Raw genomic sequence first — 21,536 nt, 5'->3', positions numbered from 1 at the left:
ATCTTTTTGCGAGAAGACGATAATTTATTGCCATTCGTGTATATATTTATAAAAACCGATGTTACCAGTTTTTATACCTGTCTTATGTATTTGTGTAATTCCTGAAAAACCGGTTGCATTTAATATAACTGTTTCCAATTAAAAATATTTTCTTTTCCATTGTTATGGATAATGGCAATAAATCAATTATGTTATGTAACATCGAAGATGAAAATAATAAACAGTGACAAGAAGAAAACGATATATTTTTAACTTTTTTAATGAAGTTTACTAAAAAAGACCGTAATTTATTATAATAATAAATATCTATTACTGTCTAAATGTAATTACTTAAACTGAGTTACATACTAAGTATTAAATGAGTTGCTTTTTAGTTAATAAAATCCAGCCGAAGAACTTGATTCATGTGTTTTGTTCTTGAAAAAAAATCTAAACATATAGACAAGTGAAAATAAATCAAACTATAAATTTTGTTCTTTTTTACATTCCTCTTAATTACAACCATTACTGGTTTCAAATCGAGACATATTAAAATAGAATTTTAAATATATACTTCGTCGATCATAAGTCATTGCCTAGAGATCATTTTATTCAATAATAAAACTATTTAATGGAAAAGAATGTACAGAAAGATCCACAGCTATATATAAAAAATATGAGGTTCAGGATAGGGGTTGATAACAGCAAGAAAAACTGGCGAACGAAGCAAGGCCTGTTCTAACTGTAGGCCTAAAAACCTTTTTTCCAAGAAGAAGAAAAAAAGCGCTCCAGTTGCGCAGTGATACGTCTGCGGACTTATACTACTGGAAACTGGGTTTCGTACCCATGGTAGGCAGAGCACAGGTGTGTAGTTTTGTGTTTAATAACAACAATCATTGTTTCATTGGTTTCAGTTTTTGAAGGAAAAGCGTTGTCTCAGCAATATATTTTGTTTTAACTTACAGAGCGTGATAAGTGCTTAAGGCCAAAGTTTATCTCCTAGACAATAATTAATGATCGTATATTGTGATTTACGAACGTCTATGAATATATTTTGTGCTGTTGTCATTTCATGACACACAGTTCAAAGTGTAATAGATAATTTTTTCTTCGATTAAACTCGCCCTTTGAAAATCCAAGCGTTGTTTAGTTTTGGATTATAGAACTATTATGACAAACAACGTGAACAAATTGTATAATTATAACTTCAAGACTGTCCTGCTCGAAACAGCTCACAGTTATGTAAAAATCACGTTTCGTTGTTTCGATTATAACACCAATCTTTATTTGATTAACATTTGAAACAAATTTCAAAATATAAATTTAATAAGAATAATTTTAATTTTTAATTTTACCTAAATTACTAGTTCACGAAATTTCTTTACCTTTGTGAGCTTCATTTAGATTTATGTTCAAGCATAACGAAAAAGATCTATCACAGAAACTTTGTACATCTCAAAATAGGTGTACTTAAAGTATTAAAAAAAGGATATTGTGCTGCCATCTATCAATTTTATAGAGCGATACCTGATGTTCATAATATATTTTATTTTTAGTTCATGTGGTAGATCTTTAATAAATCAGTCACAAAAATATATAAAAATTGGAGATTGAAAGTGGTTGAAGTTTGAGAAAAACTAAGGAATTTGAAAAGAGCCTAACATAAACATAACGAAGATTTAGTTTTTAAACTCACTTAACAACATACTTTACACACTAAAAGTATTAGATTATATCTATAATAAACACAGTAATTTTAAAAACTAAACTATTAGGTCCATAAATGTATCTTAACAACGTTTCTAGTTACTAAAGGTGCTAATTTAACGACACTAGACTGATAATTGATACGTTTATATCAGTTTTATTCGTGGGTTAAGTTCATTCTTATATACTGCCATTCAGGGCACATGTCTTATAGCCTAACTACATTGCTCTTTTAAGAAGGTCTTCCCTGGGCTAAGATGATTTGGGTAGTAGTGAAGTTTGTTGGAACAGGAGAAAGAGAGAACATGAGAATAAACTATATTATGAGTCAGAACAACACAACTAAACATAGAACACAATTAATGATTCACTATAATTATTATTATTTTATTTTAGGTGGAGACAGCAAATAACCAAATGTGCTTTTGTTCTAAAACAAAAACGTAGTCAGTACATTGTATTGAAGTAAAATGATGGTCTCCAGCAGTCACTTCCGCTTAAAACGTTTTATTTATTTCAGGATTAAGTGAGATTGGAATCAGTGGCACACCAATATGTGTGCGGACTTAAAAGCTTGAAATTGGGCTTCGATACCCGCGATAGGTAGAACACAGATAACCCGTGTGTAATTTTGTGATAATTGCATTATTTTATCTAATTATATTTTATAGTTAACTACAAAATTACACGCTGGCTATTTGTGCTCTGCCCAACACGGGTATCGAAACCCTAATCTTAGCATTTTAAGTCCGCATATTTGCTGCTGAGCCATTAGGAATGTACTTTTGTATCTCACTGTATTATCGTTATATTTTATTTCAATATTCAACAACCGCACTTTGGTGCCGCACATGCACCAAAGGCGAAACAGTCAAATTCCTCTATTCAAACAGATAAGAATAGTGCAACAAATAGATGTAAGTGATGATGAGTAGCTACATTTTCTTCCTCTATTCAAACAGATAAGAATAGTGCAACAAATAGATGTAAGTGATGATGAGTAGCTACACTTTCTTCCTCTATTCAAACAGATAAGAATAGTGCAACAAATAGATGTAAGTGATGATGAGTAGCTACATTTTCTTCCTCTATTCAAACAGATAAGAATAGTGCAACAAATAGATGTAAGTGATGATGAGTAACTAAATTTTCTTCCTCTATTCAAACAGATAAGAATAGTGCAACAAATAGATGTAAGTGATGATGAGTAACTACATTTTCTTCCTCTATTCAAACAGATAAGAATAGTGCAACAAATAGATGTAAGTGATGATGAGTAACTACATTTTCTTCCTCTATTCAAACAGATAAGAATAGTGCAACAAATAAATGTAAGTGATGATGAGTAACTACATTTTCCTCCTCTATTCAGACAGATAAGAATAGTGCAACAAATAGATATAAGTGATGATGAGTAGCTACATTTTCTTCCTCTATTCAAACAGATAAGAATAGTGCAACAAATAGATGTAAGTGATGATGAGTAACTACATTTTCTTCCTCTATTCAAACAGATAAGAATAGTGCAACAAATAGATGTAAGTGATGATGAGTAACTACATTTTCTTCCTCTATTCAAACAGATAAGAATAGTGCAACAAATAGATGTAAGTGATGATGAGTAGCTACATTTTCTTCCTCTATTCAAACAGATAAGAATAGTGCAACAAATAGATGTAAGTGATGATGAGCAGCTACATTTTCTTCCTCTATTCAAACAGATAAGAATAGTGCAACAAATAGATGTAAGTGATGATGAGTAGCTACATTTTCTTCCTCTATTCAAACAGATAAGAATAGTGCAACAAATAGATGTAAGTGATGATGAGTAGCTACATTTTCTTCCTCTATTCAAACAGATAAGAATAGTGCAACAAATAGATGTAAGTGATGATGAGTAGCTACATTTTCTTCCTCTATTCAAACAGATAAGAATAGTGCAACAAATAGATGTAAGTGATGATGAGTGGCTACATTTTCTTCCTCTATTCAAACAGATAAGAATAGTGCAACAAATAGATGTAAGTGATGATGAGTAGCTACACTTTCTTCCTCTATTCAAACAGATAAGAATAGTGCAACAAATAGATGTAAGTGATGATGAGTAGCTACATTTTCTTCCTCTATTCAAACAAACAAATAGATGTAAGTGATGAATGAGTAGCTACATTTTCTTCCTCTATTCAAACAGATAAGAATAGTGCAACAAATAGATGAGTGATGATGAGTAGCTACATTTTCTTCCTCTATTCAAACAGATAAGAATAGTGCAACAAATAGATGTAAGTGATGATGAGTAGCTACATTTTCTTCCTCTATTCAAACAGATAAGAATAGTGCAAAAAATAGATGCAACAAATAAGTGATGATGAGTAGCTACACTTTCTTCCTCTATTCAAACAGATAAGAATAGTGCAACAAATAGATGTAAGTGATGATGAGTAGCTACACTTTTCTTCCTCTATTCAAACAGATAAGAATAGTGCAACAAATAGATGTAAGTGATGATGAGTAGCTACATTTTCTTCCTCTATTCAAACAGATAAGAATAGTGCAACAAATAGATGTAAGTGATGATGAGTAGCTACATTTTCTTCCTCTATTCAAACAGATAAGAATAGTGCAACAAATAGATGTAAGTGATGATGAGTAGCTACATTTTCTTCCTCTATTCAAACAGATAAGAATAGTGCAACAAATAGATGTAAGTGATGATGAGTAGCTACATTTTCTTCCTCTATTCAAACAGATAAGAATAGTGCAACAAATAGATGTAAGTGATGATGAGTAGCTACATTTTCTTCCTCTATTCAAACAGATAAGAATAGTGCAACAAATAGATGTAAGTGATGATGAGTAGCTACATTTTCTTCCTCTATTCAAACAGATAAGAATAGTGCAACAAATAGATGTAAGTGATGATGAGTAGCTACATTTTCTTCCTCTATTCAAACAGATAAGAATAGTGCAACAAATAGATGTAAGTGATGATGAGTAGCTACATTTTCTTCCTCTATTCAAACAGATAAGAATAGTGCAACAAATAGATGTAAGTGATGATGAGTAGCTACATTTTCTTCCTCTATTCAAACAGATAAGAATAGTGCAACAAATAGATGTAAGTGATGATGAGTAGCTACATTTTCTTCCTCTATTCAAACAGATAAGAATAGTGCAACAAATAGATGTAAGTGATGATGAGTAGCTACATTTTCTTCCTCTATTCAAACAGATAAGAATAGTGCAACAAATAGATGTAAGTGATGATGAGTAACTACATTTTCTTCCTCTATTCAAACAGATAAGAATAGTGCAACAAATAGATGTAAGTGATGATGAGTAACTACATTTTCTTCCTCTATTCAAACAGATAAGAATAGTGCAACAAATAGATGTAAGTGATGATGAGTAACTACATTTTCTTCCTCTATTCAAACAGATAAGAATAGTGCAACAAATAGATGTAAGTGATGATGAGTAACTACATTTTCTTCCTCTATTCAAACAGATAAGAATAGTGCAACAAATAGATGTAAGTGATGATGAGTAGCTACATTTTCTTCCTCTATTCAAACAGATAAGAATAGTGCAACAAATAGATGTAAGTGATGATGAGTAACTACATTTTCTTCCTCTATTCAAACAGATAAGAATAGTGCAACAAATAGATGTAAGTGATGATGAGTAGCTACATTTTCTTCCTCTATTCAAACAGATAAGAATAGTGCAACAAATAGATGTAAGTGATGATGAGTAGCTACATTTTCTTCCTCTATTCAAACAGATAAGAATAGTGCAACAAATAGATGTAAGTGATGATGAGTAGCTACATTTTCTTCCTCTATTCAAACAGATAAGAATAGTGCAACAAATAGATGTAAGTGATGATGAGTAGCTACATTTTCTTCCTCTATTCAAACAGATAAGAATAGTGCAACAAATAGATGATGATGATGAGTAGCTACATTTTCTTCCCTCTATTCAAACAGATAAGAATAGTGCAACAAATAGATGTAAGTGATGATGAGTAGCTACATCTTTTTCTTCCTCTATTCAAACAGATAAGAATAGTGCAACAAATAGATGTAAGTGATGATGAGTAGCTACATTTTCTTCCTCTATTCAAACAGATAAGAATAGTGCAACAAATAGATGTAAGTGATGATGAGTAGCTACATTTTCTTCCTCTATTCAAACAGATAAGAATAGTGCAACAAATAGATGTAAGTGATGATGAGTAGCTACATTTTCTTCCTCTATTCAAACAGATAAGAATAGTGCAACAAATAGATGTAAGTGATGATGAGTAGCTACATTTTCTTCCTCTATTCAAACAGATAAGAATAGTGCAACAAATAGATGTAAGTGATGATGAGTAGCTACACTTTCTTCCTCTATTCAAACAGATAAGAATAGTGCAACAAATAGATGTAAGTGATGATGAGTAGCTACATTTTCTTCCTCTATTCAAACAGATAAGAATAGTGCAACAAATAGATGTAAGTGATGATGAGTAGCTACATTTTCTTCCTCTATTCAAACAGATAAGAATAGTGCAACAAATAGATGTAAGTGATGATGAGTAGCTACATTTTCTTCCTCTATTCAAACAGATAAGAATAGTGCAACAAATAGATGTAAGTGATGATGAGTAGCTACATTTTCTTCCTCAAACAGATAAGAATAGTGCAACAAATAGAAAGTGATGATAAGCTACATTTTCTTCCTCTATTCAAACAGATAAGAATAGTGCAACAAATAGATGTAAGTGATGATGAGTAGCTACATTTTCTTCCTCTATTCAAACAGATAAGAATAGTGCAACAAATAGATGTAAGTGATGATGAGTAGCTACATTTTCTTCCTCTATTCAAACAGATAAGAATAGTGCAACAAATAGATGTAAGTGATGATGAGTAGCTACATTTTCTTCCTCTATTCAAACAGATAAGAATAGTGCAACAAATAGATGTAAGTGATGATGAGTAGCTACATTTTCTTCCTCTATTCAAACAGATAAGAATAGTGCAACAAATAGATGTAAGTGATGATGAGTAGCTACATTTTCTTCCTCTATTCAAACAGATAAGAATAGTGCAACAAATAGATGTAAGTGATGATGAGTAGCTACATTTTCTTCCTCTATTCAAACAGATAAGAATAGTGCAACAAATAGATGTAAGTGATGATGAGTAGCTACATTTTCTTCCTCTATTCAAACAGATAAGAATAGTGCAACAAATAGATGTAAGTGATGATGAGTAGCTACATTTTCTTCCTCTATTCAAACAGATAAGAATAGTGCAACAAATAGATGTAAGTGATGATGAGTAGCTACATTTTCTTCCTCTATTCAAACAGATAAGAATAGTGCAACAAATAGATGTAAGTGATGATGAGTAGCTACATTTTCTTCCTCTATTCAAACAGATAAGAATAGTGCAACAAATAGATGTAAGTGATGATGAGTAGCTACATTTTCTTCCTCTATTCAAACAGATAAGAATAGTGCAACAAATAGATGTAAGTGATGATGAGTAGCAGATAAGAATAGTGCAACATTTTCTTCCTCTATTCAAACAGATAAGAATAGTGCAACAAATAGATGTAAGTGATGATGAGTAGCTACATTTTCTTCCTCTATTCAAACAGATAAGAATAGTGCAACAAATAGATGTAAGTGATGATGAGTAGCTACATTTTCTTCCTCTATTCAAACAGATAAGAATAGTGCAACAAATAGATGTAAGTGATGATGAGTAGCTACATTTTCTTCCTCTATTCAAACAGATAAGAATAGTGCAACAAATAGATGTAAGTGATGATGAGTAGCTACATTTTCTTCCTCTATTCAAACAGATAAGAATAGTGCAACAAATAGATGTAAGTGATGATGAGTAGCTACATTTTCTTCCTCTATTCAAACAGATAAGAATAGTGCAACAAATAGATGTAAGTGATGATGAGTAGCTACATTTTCTTCCTCTATTCAAACAGATAAGAATAGTGCAACAAATAGATGTAAGTGATGATGAGTAGCTACATTTTCTTCCTCTATTCAAACAGATAAGAATAGTGCAACAAATAGATGTAAGTGATGATGAGTAGCTACATTTTCTTCCTCTATTCAAACAGATAAGAATAGTGCAACAAATAGATGTAAGTGATGATGAGTAGCTACATTTTCTTCCTCTATTCAAACAGATAAGAATAGTGCAACAAATAGATGTAAGTGATGATGAGTAGCTACATTTTCTTCCTCTATTCAAACAGATAAGAATAGTGCAACAAATAGATGTAAGTGATGATGAGTAGCTACATTTTCTTCCTCTATTCAAACAGATAAGAATAGTGCAACAAATAGATGTAAGTGATGATGAGTAGCTACATTTTCTTCCTCTATTCAAACAGATAAGAATAGTGCAACAAATAGATGTAAGTGATGATGAGTAGCTACATTTTCTTTCCTCTATTCAAACAGATAAGAATAGTGCAACAAATAGATGTAAGTGATGATGAGTAGCTACACTTTCTTCCTCTATTCAAACTAGAATAGTGCAACAAATAGATGTAAGTGATGATGAGTAGCTACATTTTCTTCCTCTATTCAAACAGATAAGAATAAGAAACAACAAATAGATGTAAGTGATGATGAGTAGCTACATTTTCTTCTATTCAAACAGATAAGAATAGTGCAACAAATAGATGTAAGTGATGATGAGTAGCTACATTTTCTTCCTCTATTCAAACAGATAAGAATAGTGCAACAAATAGATGTAAGTGATGATGAGTAGCTACATTTTCTTCCTCTATTCAAACAGATAAGAATAGTGCAACAAATAGATGTAAGTGATGATGAGTAGCTACATTTTCTTCCTCTATTCAAACAGATAAGAATAGTGCAACAAATAGATGTAAGTGATGATGAGTAGCTACATTTTCTTCCTCTATTCAAACAGATAAGAATAGTGCAACAAATAGATGTAAGTGATGATGAGTAGCTACATTTTCTTCCTCTATTCAAACAGATAAGAATAGTGCAACAAATAGATGTAAGTGATGATGAGTAGCTACATTTTCTTCCTCTATTCAAACAGATAAGAATAGTGCAACAAATAGATGTAAGTGATGATGAGTAGCTACATTTTCTTCCTCTATTCAAACAGATAAGAATAGTGCAACAAATAGATGTAAGTGATGATGAGTAGCTACATTTTCTTCCTCTATTCAAACAGATAAGAATAGTGCAACAAATAGATGTAAGTGATGATGAGTAGCTACATTTTCTTCCTCTATTCAAACAGATAAGAATAGTGCAACAAATAGATGTAAGTGATGATGAGTAACTACATTTTCTTCCTCTATTCAAACAGATAAGAATAGTGCAACAAATAGATGTAAGTGATGATGAGTAGCTACATTTTCTTCCTCTATTCAAACAGATAAGAATAGTGCAACAAATAGATGTAAGTGATGATGAGTAAGCTACATTTTCTTCCTCTATTCAAACAGATAAGAATAGTGCAACAAATAGATGTAAGTGATGATGAGTAGCTACATTTTCTTCCTCTATTCAAACAGATAAGAATAGTGCAACAAATAGATGTAAGTGATGATGAGATGATAAGTGATGTGAGGTGATGATGTAGCTACATTTTCTTCCTCTATTCAAACAGATAAGAATAGTGCAACAAATAGATGTAAGTGATGATGAGTAGCTACATTTTCTATTCCTCCTCTATTCAAACAGATAAGAATAGTGCAACAAATAGATGTAAGTGATGATGAGTAGCTACATTTCCCTATTTAAACAGATAAGAATAGTGCAACAAATAGATGTAAGTGATGATGAGTAGCTACAATTCAAACAGATAAGAATATAGTAACAAGGGGAGTGATGATGTGAGTAGCTACATTTTCTTCCTCTATTCAAACAGATAAGAATAGTGCAACAAATAGATGTAAGTGATGATGAGTAGCTACACTTTCTTCCTCTATTCAAACAGATAAGAATAGTGCAACAAATAGATGTAAGTGATGATGAGTAGCTACACTTTCTTCCTCTATTCAAACAGATAAGAATAGTGCAACAAATAGATGTAAGTGATGATGAGTAGCTACATTTTCTCTTCTCTATTCAAACAGATAAGAATAGTGCAACAAATAGATGTAAGTGATGATGAGTAGCTACATTTTCTTCCTCTATTCAAACAGATAAGAATAGTGCAACAAATAGATGTAAGTGATGATGAGTAGCTACATTTTTCTTCCTCTATGACAAACAGATAAGAATAGTGCAACAAATAGATGTAAGTGATGATGAGTAGCTACATTTTCTTCCTCTATTCAAACAGATAAGAATAGTGCAACAAATAGATGTAAGTGATGATGAGTAACTACATTTTCTTCCTCTATTCAAACAGATAAGAATAGTGCAACAAATAGATGTAAGTGATGATGAGTAGCTACATTTTCTTCCTCTATTCAAACAGATAAGAATAGTGCAACAAATAGATGTAAGTGATGATGAGTAGCTACATTTTCTTCCTCTATTCAAACAGATAAGAATAGTGCAACAAATAGATGTAAGTGATGATGAGTAGCTACATCTTTCTTCCTCTATTCAAACAGATAAGAATAGTGCAACAAATAGATGTAAGTGATGATGAGTAGCTACATTTTCTTCCTCTATTCAAACAGATAAGAATAGTGCAACAAATAGATGTAAGTGATGATGAGTAACTACATTTTCTTCCTCTATTCAAACAGATAAGAATAGTGCAACAAATAGATGTAAGTGATGATGAGTAGCTACATTTTCTTCCTCTATTCAAACAGATAAGAATAGTGCAACAAATAGATGTAAGTGATGATGAGTAGCTACATTTTCTTTTTTTTCCTCTATTCAAACAGATAAGAATAGTGCAACAAATAGATGTAAGTGATGATGAGTAGCTACATTTTCTTCCTCTATTCAAACAGATAAGAATAGTGCAACAAATAGATGTAAGTGATGATGAGTAGCTACATTTTCTTCCTCTATTCAAACAGATAAGAATAGTGCAACAAATAGATGTAAGTGATGATGAGTAGCTACATTTTCTTCCTCTATTCAAACAGATAAGAATAGTGCAACAAATAGATGTAAGTGATGATGAGTAACTACACTTTTCTTCCTCTATTCAAACAGATAAGAATAGTGCAACAAATAGATGTAAGTGATGATGAGTAGCTACATTTTCTTCCTCTATTCAAACAGATAAGAATAGTGCAACAAATAGATGTAAGTGATGATGAGTAGCTACATTTTCTTCCTCTATTCAAACAGATAAGAATAGTGCAACAAATAGATGTAAGTGATGATGAGTAGCTACATTTTCTTCCTCTATTCAAACAGATAAGAATAGTGCAACAAATAGATGTAAGTGATGATGAGTAGCTACATTTTTCTTCCTCTATTCAAACAGATAAGAATAGTGCAACAAATAGATGTAAGTGATGATGAGTAGCTACATTTTCTTCCTCTATTCAAACAGATAAGAATAGTGCAACAAATAGATGTAAGTGATGATGAGTAGCTACATTTTCTTCCTCTATTCAAACAGATAAGAATAGTGCAACAAATAGATGTAAGTGATGATGAGTAGCTACATTTTTTCTTCCTCTATTCAAACAGATAAGAATAGTGCAACAAATAGATGTAAGTGATGATGAGTAGCTACATTTTCTTCCCTATTCAAACAGATAAGAATAGTGCAACAAATAGATGTAAGTGATGATGAGTAGCTACATTTTCTTCCTCTATTCAAACAGATAAGAATAGTGCAACAAATAGATGTAAGTGATGATGAGTAGCTACATTTTCTTCCTCTATTCAAACAGATAAGAATAGTGCAACAAATAGATGTAAGTGATGATGAGTAGCTACATCTTTCTTCCTCTATTCAAACAGATAAGAATAGTGCAACAAATAGATGTAAGTGATGATGAGTAGCTACATTTTCTTCCTCTATTCAAACAGATAAGAATAGTGCAACAAATAGATGTAAGTGATGATGAGTAGCTACATTTTCTTCCTCTATTCAAACAGATAAGAATAGTGCAACAAATAGATGTAAGTGATGATGAGTAGCTACATTTTCTTCCTCTATTCAAACAGATAAGAATAGTGCAACAAATAGATGTAAGTGATGATGAGTAGCTACATTTTCTTCCTCTATTCAAACAGATAAGAATAGTGCAACAAATAGATGTAAGTGATGATGAGTAGCTACATTTTCTTCCCTCTATTCAAACAGATAAGAATAGTGCAACAAATAGATGTAAGTGATGATGAGTAGCTACATTTTCTTTCCTCTATTCAAACAGATAAGAATAGTGCAACAAATAGATATAAGTGAGATGATAAGCTACATTTTCTTCCTCTATTCAAACAGATAAGAATAGTGCAACATGTAGATGTAAGTGATGATGAGAGCAGCTACATTTTCTTCCTCTATTCAAACAGATAAGAAAGTGCAAAGATAATGTGAGTGAGTAACTTCTTTCTATTATTCAAAACAAAGATAAGAATAGTACAACAAATAGATGTAAGTGATGATGAGTAGCTACACTTTCTTCTCTATTCAAACAGATATAGAATAGTGCAAAAGCAAATAGATGGTGATGATAGTAGCTTCACTTCTTCTATTCAAACAGATAAGAATAGTGCAACAAATAGATGTAAGTGATGATGAGTAGCTACATTTTCTTCCTCTATTCAAACAGATAAGAATAGTGCAACAAATAGATGTAAGTGATGATGAGTAGCTACATTTTCTTCCTCTATTCAAACAGATAAGAATAGTGCAACAAATAGATGTAAGTGATGATGAGTAGCATTTTCTTCCTCTATTCAAACAGATAAGAATAGTGCAACAAATAGATGTAAGTGATGATGAGTAGCTACATTTTCTTCCTCTATTCAAACAGATAAGAATAGTGCAACAAATAGATGTAAGTGATGATGAGTAACTACATTTTCTTCCTCTATTCAAACAGATAAGAATAGTGCAACAAATAGATGTAAGTGATGATGAGTAACTACATTTTCTTACTCTATTCAAACAGATAAGAATAGTGCAACAAATAGATGTAAGTGATGATGAGTAACTACATTTTCTTCCTCTATTCAAACAGATAAGAATAGTGCAACAAATAGATGTAAGTGATGATGAGCAGCTACATTTTTCTTCCTCTATTCAAACAGATAAGAATAGTGCAACAAATAGATGTAAGTGATGATGAGTAGCTACATTTTCTTCCTCTATTCAAACAGATAAGAATAGTGCAACAAATAGATGTAAGTGATGATGAGTAGCTACATTTTCTTCCTCTATTCAAACAGATAAGAATAGTGCAACAAATGTAAAAATAGATGTAAGTGATGATGAGTAACTACATTTTCTTCCTCTATTCAAACAGATAAGAATAGTGCAACAAATAGATGTAAGTGATGATGAGTAGCTACATTTTCTTCCTCTATTCAAACAGATAAGAATAGTGCAACAAATAGATGTAAGTGATGATGAGTAGCTACATTTTCTTCCTCCAAACAGATAAAATAGTGCAACAAATAGATTCAAACAGATAAGAATAGTGCAACAAATAGATGTAAGTGATGATGAGTAGCTACATTTTCTTCCTCTATTCAAACAGATAAGAATAGTGCAACAAATAGATGTAAGTGATGATGAGTAGCTACATTTTCTTCCTCTATTCAAACAGATAAGAATAGTGCAACAAATAGATGTAAGTGATGATGAGTAGCTACATTTTCTTCCTCTATTCAAACAGATAAGAATAGTGCAACAAATAGATGTAAGTGATGATGAGTAGCTACATTTTCTTCCTCTATTCAAACAGATAAGAATAGTGCAACAAATAGATGTAAGTGATGATGAGTAGCTACATGTAAGTGATGAGTCTTCCTCTATTCAAACAGATAAGAATAGTGCAACAAATAGATGTAAGTGATGATGAGTAGCTACACTTTCTTCCTCTATTCAAACAGATAAGAATAGTGCAACAAATAGATGTAAGTGATGATGAGTAGCTACATTTTCTTCCTCTATTCAAACAGATAAGAATAGTGCAACAAATAGATGTAAGTGATGATGAGCAGCTACATTTTCTTCCTCTATTCAAACAGATGAGAATAGTGCAACAAATAGATGTAAGTGATGATGAGTAGCTACATTTTCTTCCTCTATTCAAACAGATAAGAATAGTGCAACAAATAGATGTAAGTGATGATGAGTAACTACATTTTCTTCCTCTATTCAAACAGATAAGAATAGTGCAACAAATAGATGTAAGTGATGATGAGTGAGTAGCTACATTTTCTTCCTCTATTCAAACAGATAAGAATAGTGCAACAAATAGATGTAAGTGATGATGAGTAGCTACACTTTTCTTCCTCTATTCAAACAGATAAGAATAGTGCAACAAATAGATGTAAGTGATGATGAGTAGCTACATTTTCTTCCTCTATTCAAACAGATAAGAATAGTGCAACAAATAGATGTAAGTGATGATGAGTAACTACATTTTCTTCCTCTATTCAAACAGATAAGAATAGTGCAACAAATAGATGTAAGTGATGATGAGCACTACATTTTCTTCCTCTATTCAAACAGATAAGAATAGTGCAACAAATAGATGTAAGTGATGATGAGTAGCTACATTTTCTTCCTCTATTCAAACAGATAAGAATAGTGCAACAAATAGATGTAAGTGATGATGAGTAGCTACATTTTCTTCCTCTATTCAAACAGATAAGAATAGTGCAACAAATAGATGTAAGTGATGATGAGTAACTACATTTTCTTCCCTCTATTCAAACAGATAAGAATAGTGCAACAAATAGATGTAAGTGATGATGAGTAGCTACATTTTCTTCCTCTATTCAAACAGATAAGAATAGTGCAACAAATAGATGTAAGTGATGATGAGTAACTACATTTTCTTCCTCTATTCAAACAGATAAGAATAGTGCAACAAATAGATGTAAGTGATGATGAGTAACTACATTTTCTTCCTCTATTCAAACAGATAAGAATAGTGCAACAAATAGATGTAAGTGATGATGAGTAGCTACATTTTCTTCCTCTATTCAAACAGATAAGAATAGTGCAACAAATAGATGTAAGTGATGATGAGTAACTACATTTTCTTCCTCTATTCAAACAGATAAGAATAGTGCAACAAATAGATGTAAGTGATGATGAGTAACTACATTTTCTTCCTCTATTCAAACAGATAAGAATAGTGCAACAAATAGATATAAGTGATGATGAGTAGCTACATTTTCTTTATCCAATCGTTGGAAGTTATGGAAATATATGAGTGAATAAACTTCGTTTAGTTTTGAGTGAAATTATAAAATAAACGAAAAATATTGAGCCTGAGAAATTTGAAATTGTAGGTTTACAGCGGTCGTAGAAAACATGTCTTCCTTGTCAGTTATGTGGAATATTTTAGAGATTTCTGTCAATTTTAAAGACGAATTTGCTTTCAAAGCCATTAGAAATACAATGTTCTTTTCAGGTAACTGTAAGCAGTCACTTCTCAAGTACAAGTGATTGATTAGGCTTTAGCTTGACAATAGATAAAGTTGTAATTTTTCTATTTTACAGATTCTTTGAATTTCTTAGATGTCATCCAGGACAAAACATGTCAATGTCAGTTATGTGGAATATTTTAGAGATTTCTGTCAATTTTAAAGACGATTTTAAGCCAATAGGAAATACAATGTTTTTCAGGTAACTGTAAGCAGTCACTTTCAAGTACAAGTATTGATTAGGCTTAGCTTGGACAATAGATAAAGTTGTAAGCTTGACAATTTTCTATCTATTTTACAGATTCTTTGCTTCTTAGATGTCATCCAGGACAAAACGCAAAGTCTTTATTGAAAAGGTTAAGATGAATGTGTCTAAATCTCAGAAATGTAATACTATAATAGAATGGATACTAAACATCACCGTGATTCATCTTTGCATTCTTAATTTAACCATAAAATTAATGTGAAAAGTGATTAAAGAAATTAGTTAAAATAGGAATTTTCCGTGTGAAATGATAATTAGCGGGATTAATTGAACTTTGATGGCAATTATGTTTATATTTTTTGCCTAATTAATATGTTATTAGTAGCATCCACAACTAATCCATTTTGTTTTGTTGAATTTCGCGCAAAGCTACTAACCTGCTATTTACTCCTCAAATTATAACCTACCTCTTGCTGAGAGGGTGACTGGTTTTAGAACCCTTCTCAATTCGTTATCTGAGGGTTGCGGGTTCAAATACCAGTCACACAAAACATTCTCGCTCTTTCAACGGGAGCGTTATGATGCTATGATCAATCCCACTATATGTTGGTAAAAGAGTAGCCCAAGAGTTGGCGGTGGGTGGTGATGAGTAGCTTCCTTCCCTCTAGTCTTACACTGCTAAATTATGGACGGCTAGCGCAGATAGCTTTCGTGTAGCTTATGTATTAAATAAAAAACAAACAAACATTAGATTTCTTTACTGCAGATTACGAGACCAAGAACATGGTCGTTAAAATACATTAATCTGTGGTAATGTATAAATAATAACAATAGAATATGGCTATTTCAGAGATTGCGTTTCACACATTTATTTATCTCATGGCGTCAGAAAAACGTAGGTCAAGAAGTCCTGATATAATTTTTAATCGTTTTATATTTATTTGCCTGGTAGACATAACCAAAAACATTCCTTTATAACTTTGATGATTTTAATATTGTTACTGAAATAGCTAAAGTATTGAAAGAGATGTAAACCTTAAGCAGACGTTAAAATAAGTGTGCACAACGCTACAATTACAGAATCGTTTATTTAACTATCAGCACAACACTATAATTACAGAATCATTTATTCAGCTATTAGCACAACGCTATAATTACAAAATTATTTATTTAACTATTAGCACAACGCTATAATTACAAAATTATTTACTTAACTATCAGCACAACACTATAATTGCAGAATCATTTATTTAACTATTAGCACAACGCATATAATTACAAAATTATTTTATTTAACTATTATTGGCCAACGCTATAATTACAAAATTATTTATTTAACTATTAGCACAACGCTATAGAAATTATTTATTTAACTATTAGCCCAACGCTATAATTCAATGAATTATTTATGCTTTTCGTTTCAACATAAATTACTCACAGTGTAATGAGAGTAATGACCTGTCATTAACCAGTAAAAGAAGAATAACCAGCTATGTCATCATATAACTATGAAGTAAACTTAAAATAATGGTATTGGATAATTAGTCCACTATTTCTATTTAATGTCTTCTGTCTCTTTATATGCAACCGAATCATCATTTTTTAGTTTTACACTCTTTCGCTAGATGGCGATCTATATATTGTTTCTGGTGTTTTGTGCAACTCAGCACAACGCTACACAATGAACTAGCCATTCCTATTTAGCAAAGAGGAATCGAACCCTGGTTTATAATATTTTAATTCTATAACGTACCACTGATTCCACCACGGACCACAATTATGGTAAACAATGTAAGCTTTTGTAACTTATATTCAGAAAAACAAGAACATTAAAAGAGTAATTGAGTAATTATATGTAAAACGGTTCGTTTGGGTTGAGAAAATATTTTACGTAGAGGAGCGAACAACGTTCCGACCTTCTTCGATTATCGTCAGGTTCACAAAGAAAGAAAAGGTAGCTGACCGGAAGCTGACCACATATGTTTGAAAAGGGCTGTATTATGGAATGAAGAGGGCGTGCTTAGATGATTGAATATATAATTGTATATTATTTATTTTATTATTATTATTATTTATTATATTATTTTAAATATATATATAAAGGTGTTCTCTTGTGTTGGTTTATTTTGGGCTTGAGTTGTTGTATAAGTAAGGCTTCTTTAATTTTGCGTTTGTTTATGTTTATTTCTTTTTAGTGTTTGAGTGTTTTCTATGGTTATGTTGTATTTATTTGAGTTGCAGTATACGAAAACGTATGAAGGTGACTTTTTTATGTTCTTTGAATTCCAAACAAGCCGTTTTACATATATGTTTTTTATCTACAAGTGGGTTTTCTCGACATCACTGAGTAATTGAAATAAACATCACTTACTTTATGACATGTCATTAACTTACCGTTGATTAATAGGCCCGGCATAGCCAAGTGTTTTAAGGCGTTCGGACTCGTAATCCGAGGGTCGCAGGTTCGAATCCAGGTCGCACCAAACATGCTCGCGCTTTTCAGCTGTGGGGGGGCGTTATAATGGGGCGGAAAAGCCCACTATTCGTTGGTAAAGAGTAGCCCAAGAGTTGGCGGTGGGTGGTGATGACTAGCTGCCTGTCCTCTAGTCTTACACTGCTACATTAGGGACGGCGCGTATAGATAGCTCTCGTGTCACTTTGCGCGTAATTCAAAACAAACAAACAAACCCCAAACAAACTGAATTTAAAATCTTATTTCTATGTTGTTTCCTTAACACATGGATTTGATGCCAATGCTCACCAGTGAATATAAAAGTACTGCAAAGATAAGTGTAGATTACGTAATTATCCCCTCAGAATTATAATTAGGTTTGTCAAACGTTCACGAGTGGTTAGAAGGAACCTGAATCTAAGCAACTGTCTTCCATCTCCATGGATATAATGCCAAAGAGAGATTCAGATGATTGAAATCTTGGAGTAAGATATATTATATTAGAGATATCCCAATAAAAATATATGTTTCTATCTTTTCTTCTGATCACAGAAATGCATAAAGTAAAGTTTTGCTTAGTTACATTTTGCAAAAGTCACTCTCTCCCGGACTTACAACACAAAAATTGGGCTCGATTTTCGGCTGTAAACACAGTAGATAGTTCATTGTAGATTGATCTAAACTGAGTCACAACTTATTATTCCTGACGTGCTAAAAACACGTAGGTCTAAAACGTCGTGATAAACCTGAAATAGAAACCCTTATAACTCGAGCGCTTTCGAAAGTGGACCTTTCTTCTTCAGGGTACCCCCCGCTAGTACAGCGGTATGTTTACGGATTTACAACGCTAAAATCAGGGGGTTTGATTCCCCTCGGTGGGCTCAGCAGATAGCCCGACGTGGCTTTGCTATAAGAAAGCATACACACTCTTCTTCAGAGACAATTATTATGATATTAAGCTATCGCCATCTAGCGACCAGTAATACACCTAATCGTTTAGCATGCCAGCCATGTGTAATAAATTACCATTGTCTGGTAAGGTAAAGTTGGATATGTGCAAAATGAAGCGAGATTGTTAACTTCAATATTGCTACAAACAGCAACAAAAACATAATTCTAACGATAAAAATCACCCAGAGTTTCTCAGTGTAATTTATTTCGTGTCTCATCCTGAAATTGTTTGAATATTTCAATAGGTAATTAGTAAGCATTAAATAGTAATTATTTTAAATAATATTTTATAATAACGTAGTTAATTTATCATTTTGATTCCCATTTTAATTACAGTTTTATTTTTACGTTCTTACTTTCTACAGAATTTGTTTTTCAAATATTTAAATAACATTAATAAATTGTAAATAACTTAAACTTATTGAATATATATTATACAGGCCTGGCTTTGGCATTTTCTGTTCTAAGGTGTGCGACTCGTAATCTGAGGGTTGTGGGTTCGCATCCCGTCGCGCCAACATGCTCGCCCTTTCAGCCGTGGGGGCGTTATAATGTGACAGTCAATCCCACTATTCGTTGGTAAAAGTAGCCTAAGAGTTGGCGGTGGGTGGTGATGACTAGGTGCCTTCCCTCTAGTCTTACTCTGCTAAATTAGGGACAGCTAGCACAGATAGCCTTCAGTAGCTTTGATGCAAAATTTCAAAACAAACAAACAAACAACACAAACGTAATCTGAGGGTTGCGGGTTCGCATCCCCGTCGCGCCAAACATGCTCGCCCTTGCAGCCGTGGGAGCGTTATAATGTTAAAGAGTAGCCCAAGAGTTAGCGGTAGATGGTGATGACTGACTGCCTTCCCTCTAGTCTTACACTCCTAAATTAGGGACAGCTAGCACAGATAGCCCTCGAGTAACTTTGTGCAAAATTCAGAAACAAACAAATATATTACAGAAATGATATTTGCGTTGGCCTAGACAAACAATGATTATTTTCGTCGTAATATCTCCCAGAATTGTGATAGTTTGAGAGTTAGCAATCCTAGTTACAGTGCATTTAATTAATATAACCAGGTCTTATTCTTACTTGACATTTTTTTTGAAATACATCGAGTTTTCAAAATATTTATGAACACGGAGTGATCGTTTCGTTTCAAGATCTGTCACTTATCTCAGAAAGATTATGTAAATGATGGACCGCGTCCTGTGTGATTGGTTAGTGATTAACCCGCTTTTGAAACCAATAAAATCAACAAATAAAGACGTATTTATTTGTACCCAGTCAACGGTGTAATTAATCTTCGTTGCAGGGGTCTTGTCTTACTTACTTAACCCAGGAAGAGTAAACTGCTGAGGGGTTCGTTATAAGATCCCAAACTAATTACCAGGAGTGGTTGTTTCTTCTTCCAGTAAGTCTACGTTTACAATATTTTTGTATCTATCAACAATTTTGACAGTTGCCAATTGGTATCGTGAAATTTCATTTTCTTTAAGTTGGATGGTTTATTTGTTTGTTTTGAATTTCTCGCAAAGTTACACGGGCTATCTGCGCAGAAAGCTAGTCAACACCATCCACCGAAAACATTAACTACTTTTCCCAACGAATAGTTGGATTGAGCGTTACATTATAACAACCTAAGAGCTGAAGGGAATAGCATGTTTTGTGGGAATGAATTCGAACTCGTGACCCTCAGGTTGCAAGTCGAGTGCCTCAATTACCAGCCTGAAAGATACTAATAACTATATTGATGTTTGGATTGACACATAACACGACTAAGTTAAGATGGATAGCAAACAGTGAATATGTGTTATCGAAACGCAATTATTTTATTAGATACTAAACCTAAACACACTCTAACGCTATGTGGCATTTCGGGTTACTTTCATTATGAATTCTCTTTAACGGTTATAAGTACTTTGTGCAGTATATTAAGTTAACATTTTTACATCAAACTGTAAGGTATTTATTTGAGATAAACAGGTATATATACCATTGTAAGAACATAATACCTAAAAAGAATGTATCTTCTTTAGAGAATAAGGAGCAATATAGTAAAGTTGTGATATCGCAGTGAAATACCAAGTTAGGTTTAGTATAGCTTAACTTATCACGAATTACATTCAAAAGAACACGAGGCCCAGTCGGATAATCCGAAATCTGATTTAGTGATTTTCCAATTTTGAAGTTTTTTTGCTTTTCTTATTTTATAAATTTATTACGCACTAGGAATGTTTAGTAATATTAGATCTTAGTGCGTCGTACTTGAGTGTGGACTCCATAATATATTCTGATTGTTCTTTATTTGTTTTCATAGATTATTATATGTTCATGTTTTGGTTTTGTCTGGTGGGTTCAGTTTAGGCTGTTGAAATTTTTATAATAAATGTTTTATAATTAAATAAAAATTAACCTTGAACCTGGAACCTTTGGCAGTTTTCTATTTCCAACCATTAGATTGCTAAGACAAACGCCCCTCCTGCTGGTTACAGCGTTAAGTCTACGGATTTACAACACTCAAATCAGCGGTTCGATTCCCTTCGTTGGGTTCCGTAGATAGCCCGATGGGTTTGCTATATGAAAAAACAAGCTAATACAAACATTATCTTGAATGTAGAATGTTTGTAAAAGTAATAATTAATTAATTTTA

Source organism: Tachypleus tridentatus, chromosome 8 (assembly GCF_004210375.1).
Source record: "Tachypleus tridentatus isolate NWPU-2018 chromosome 8, ASM421037v1, whole genome shotgun sequence".
Taxonomy (NCBI): domain Eukaryota; kingdom Metazoa; phylum Arthropoda; class Merostomata; order Xiphosura; family Limulidae; genus Tachypleus; species Tachypleus tridentatus.
This window is presented reverse-complemented; position numbering follows the sequence as displayed.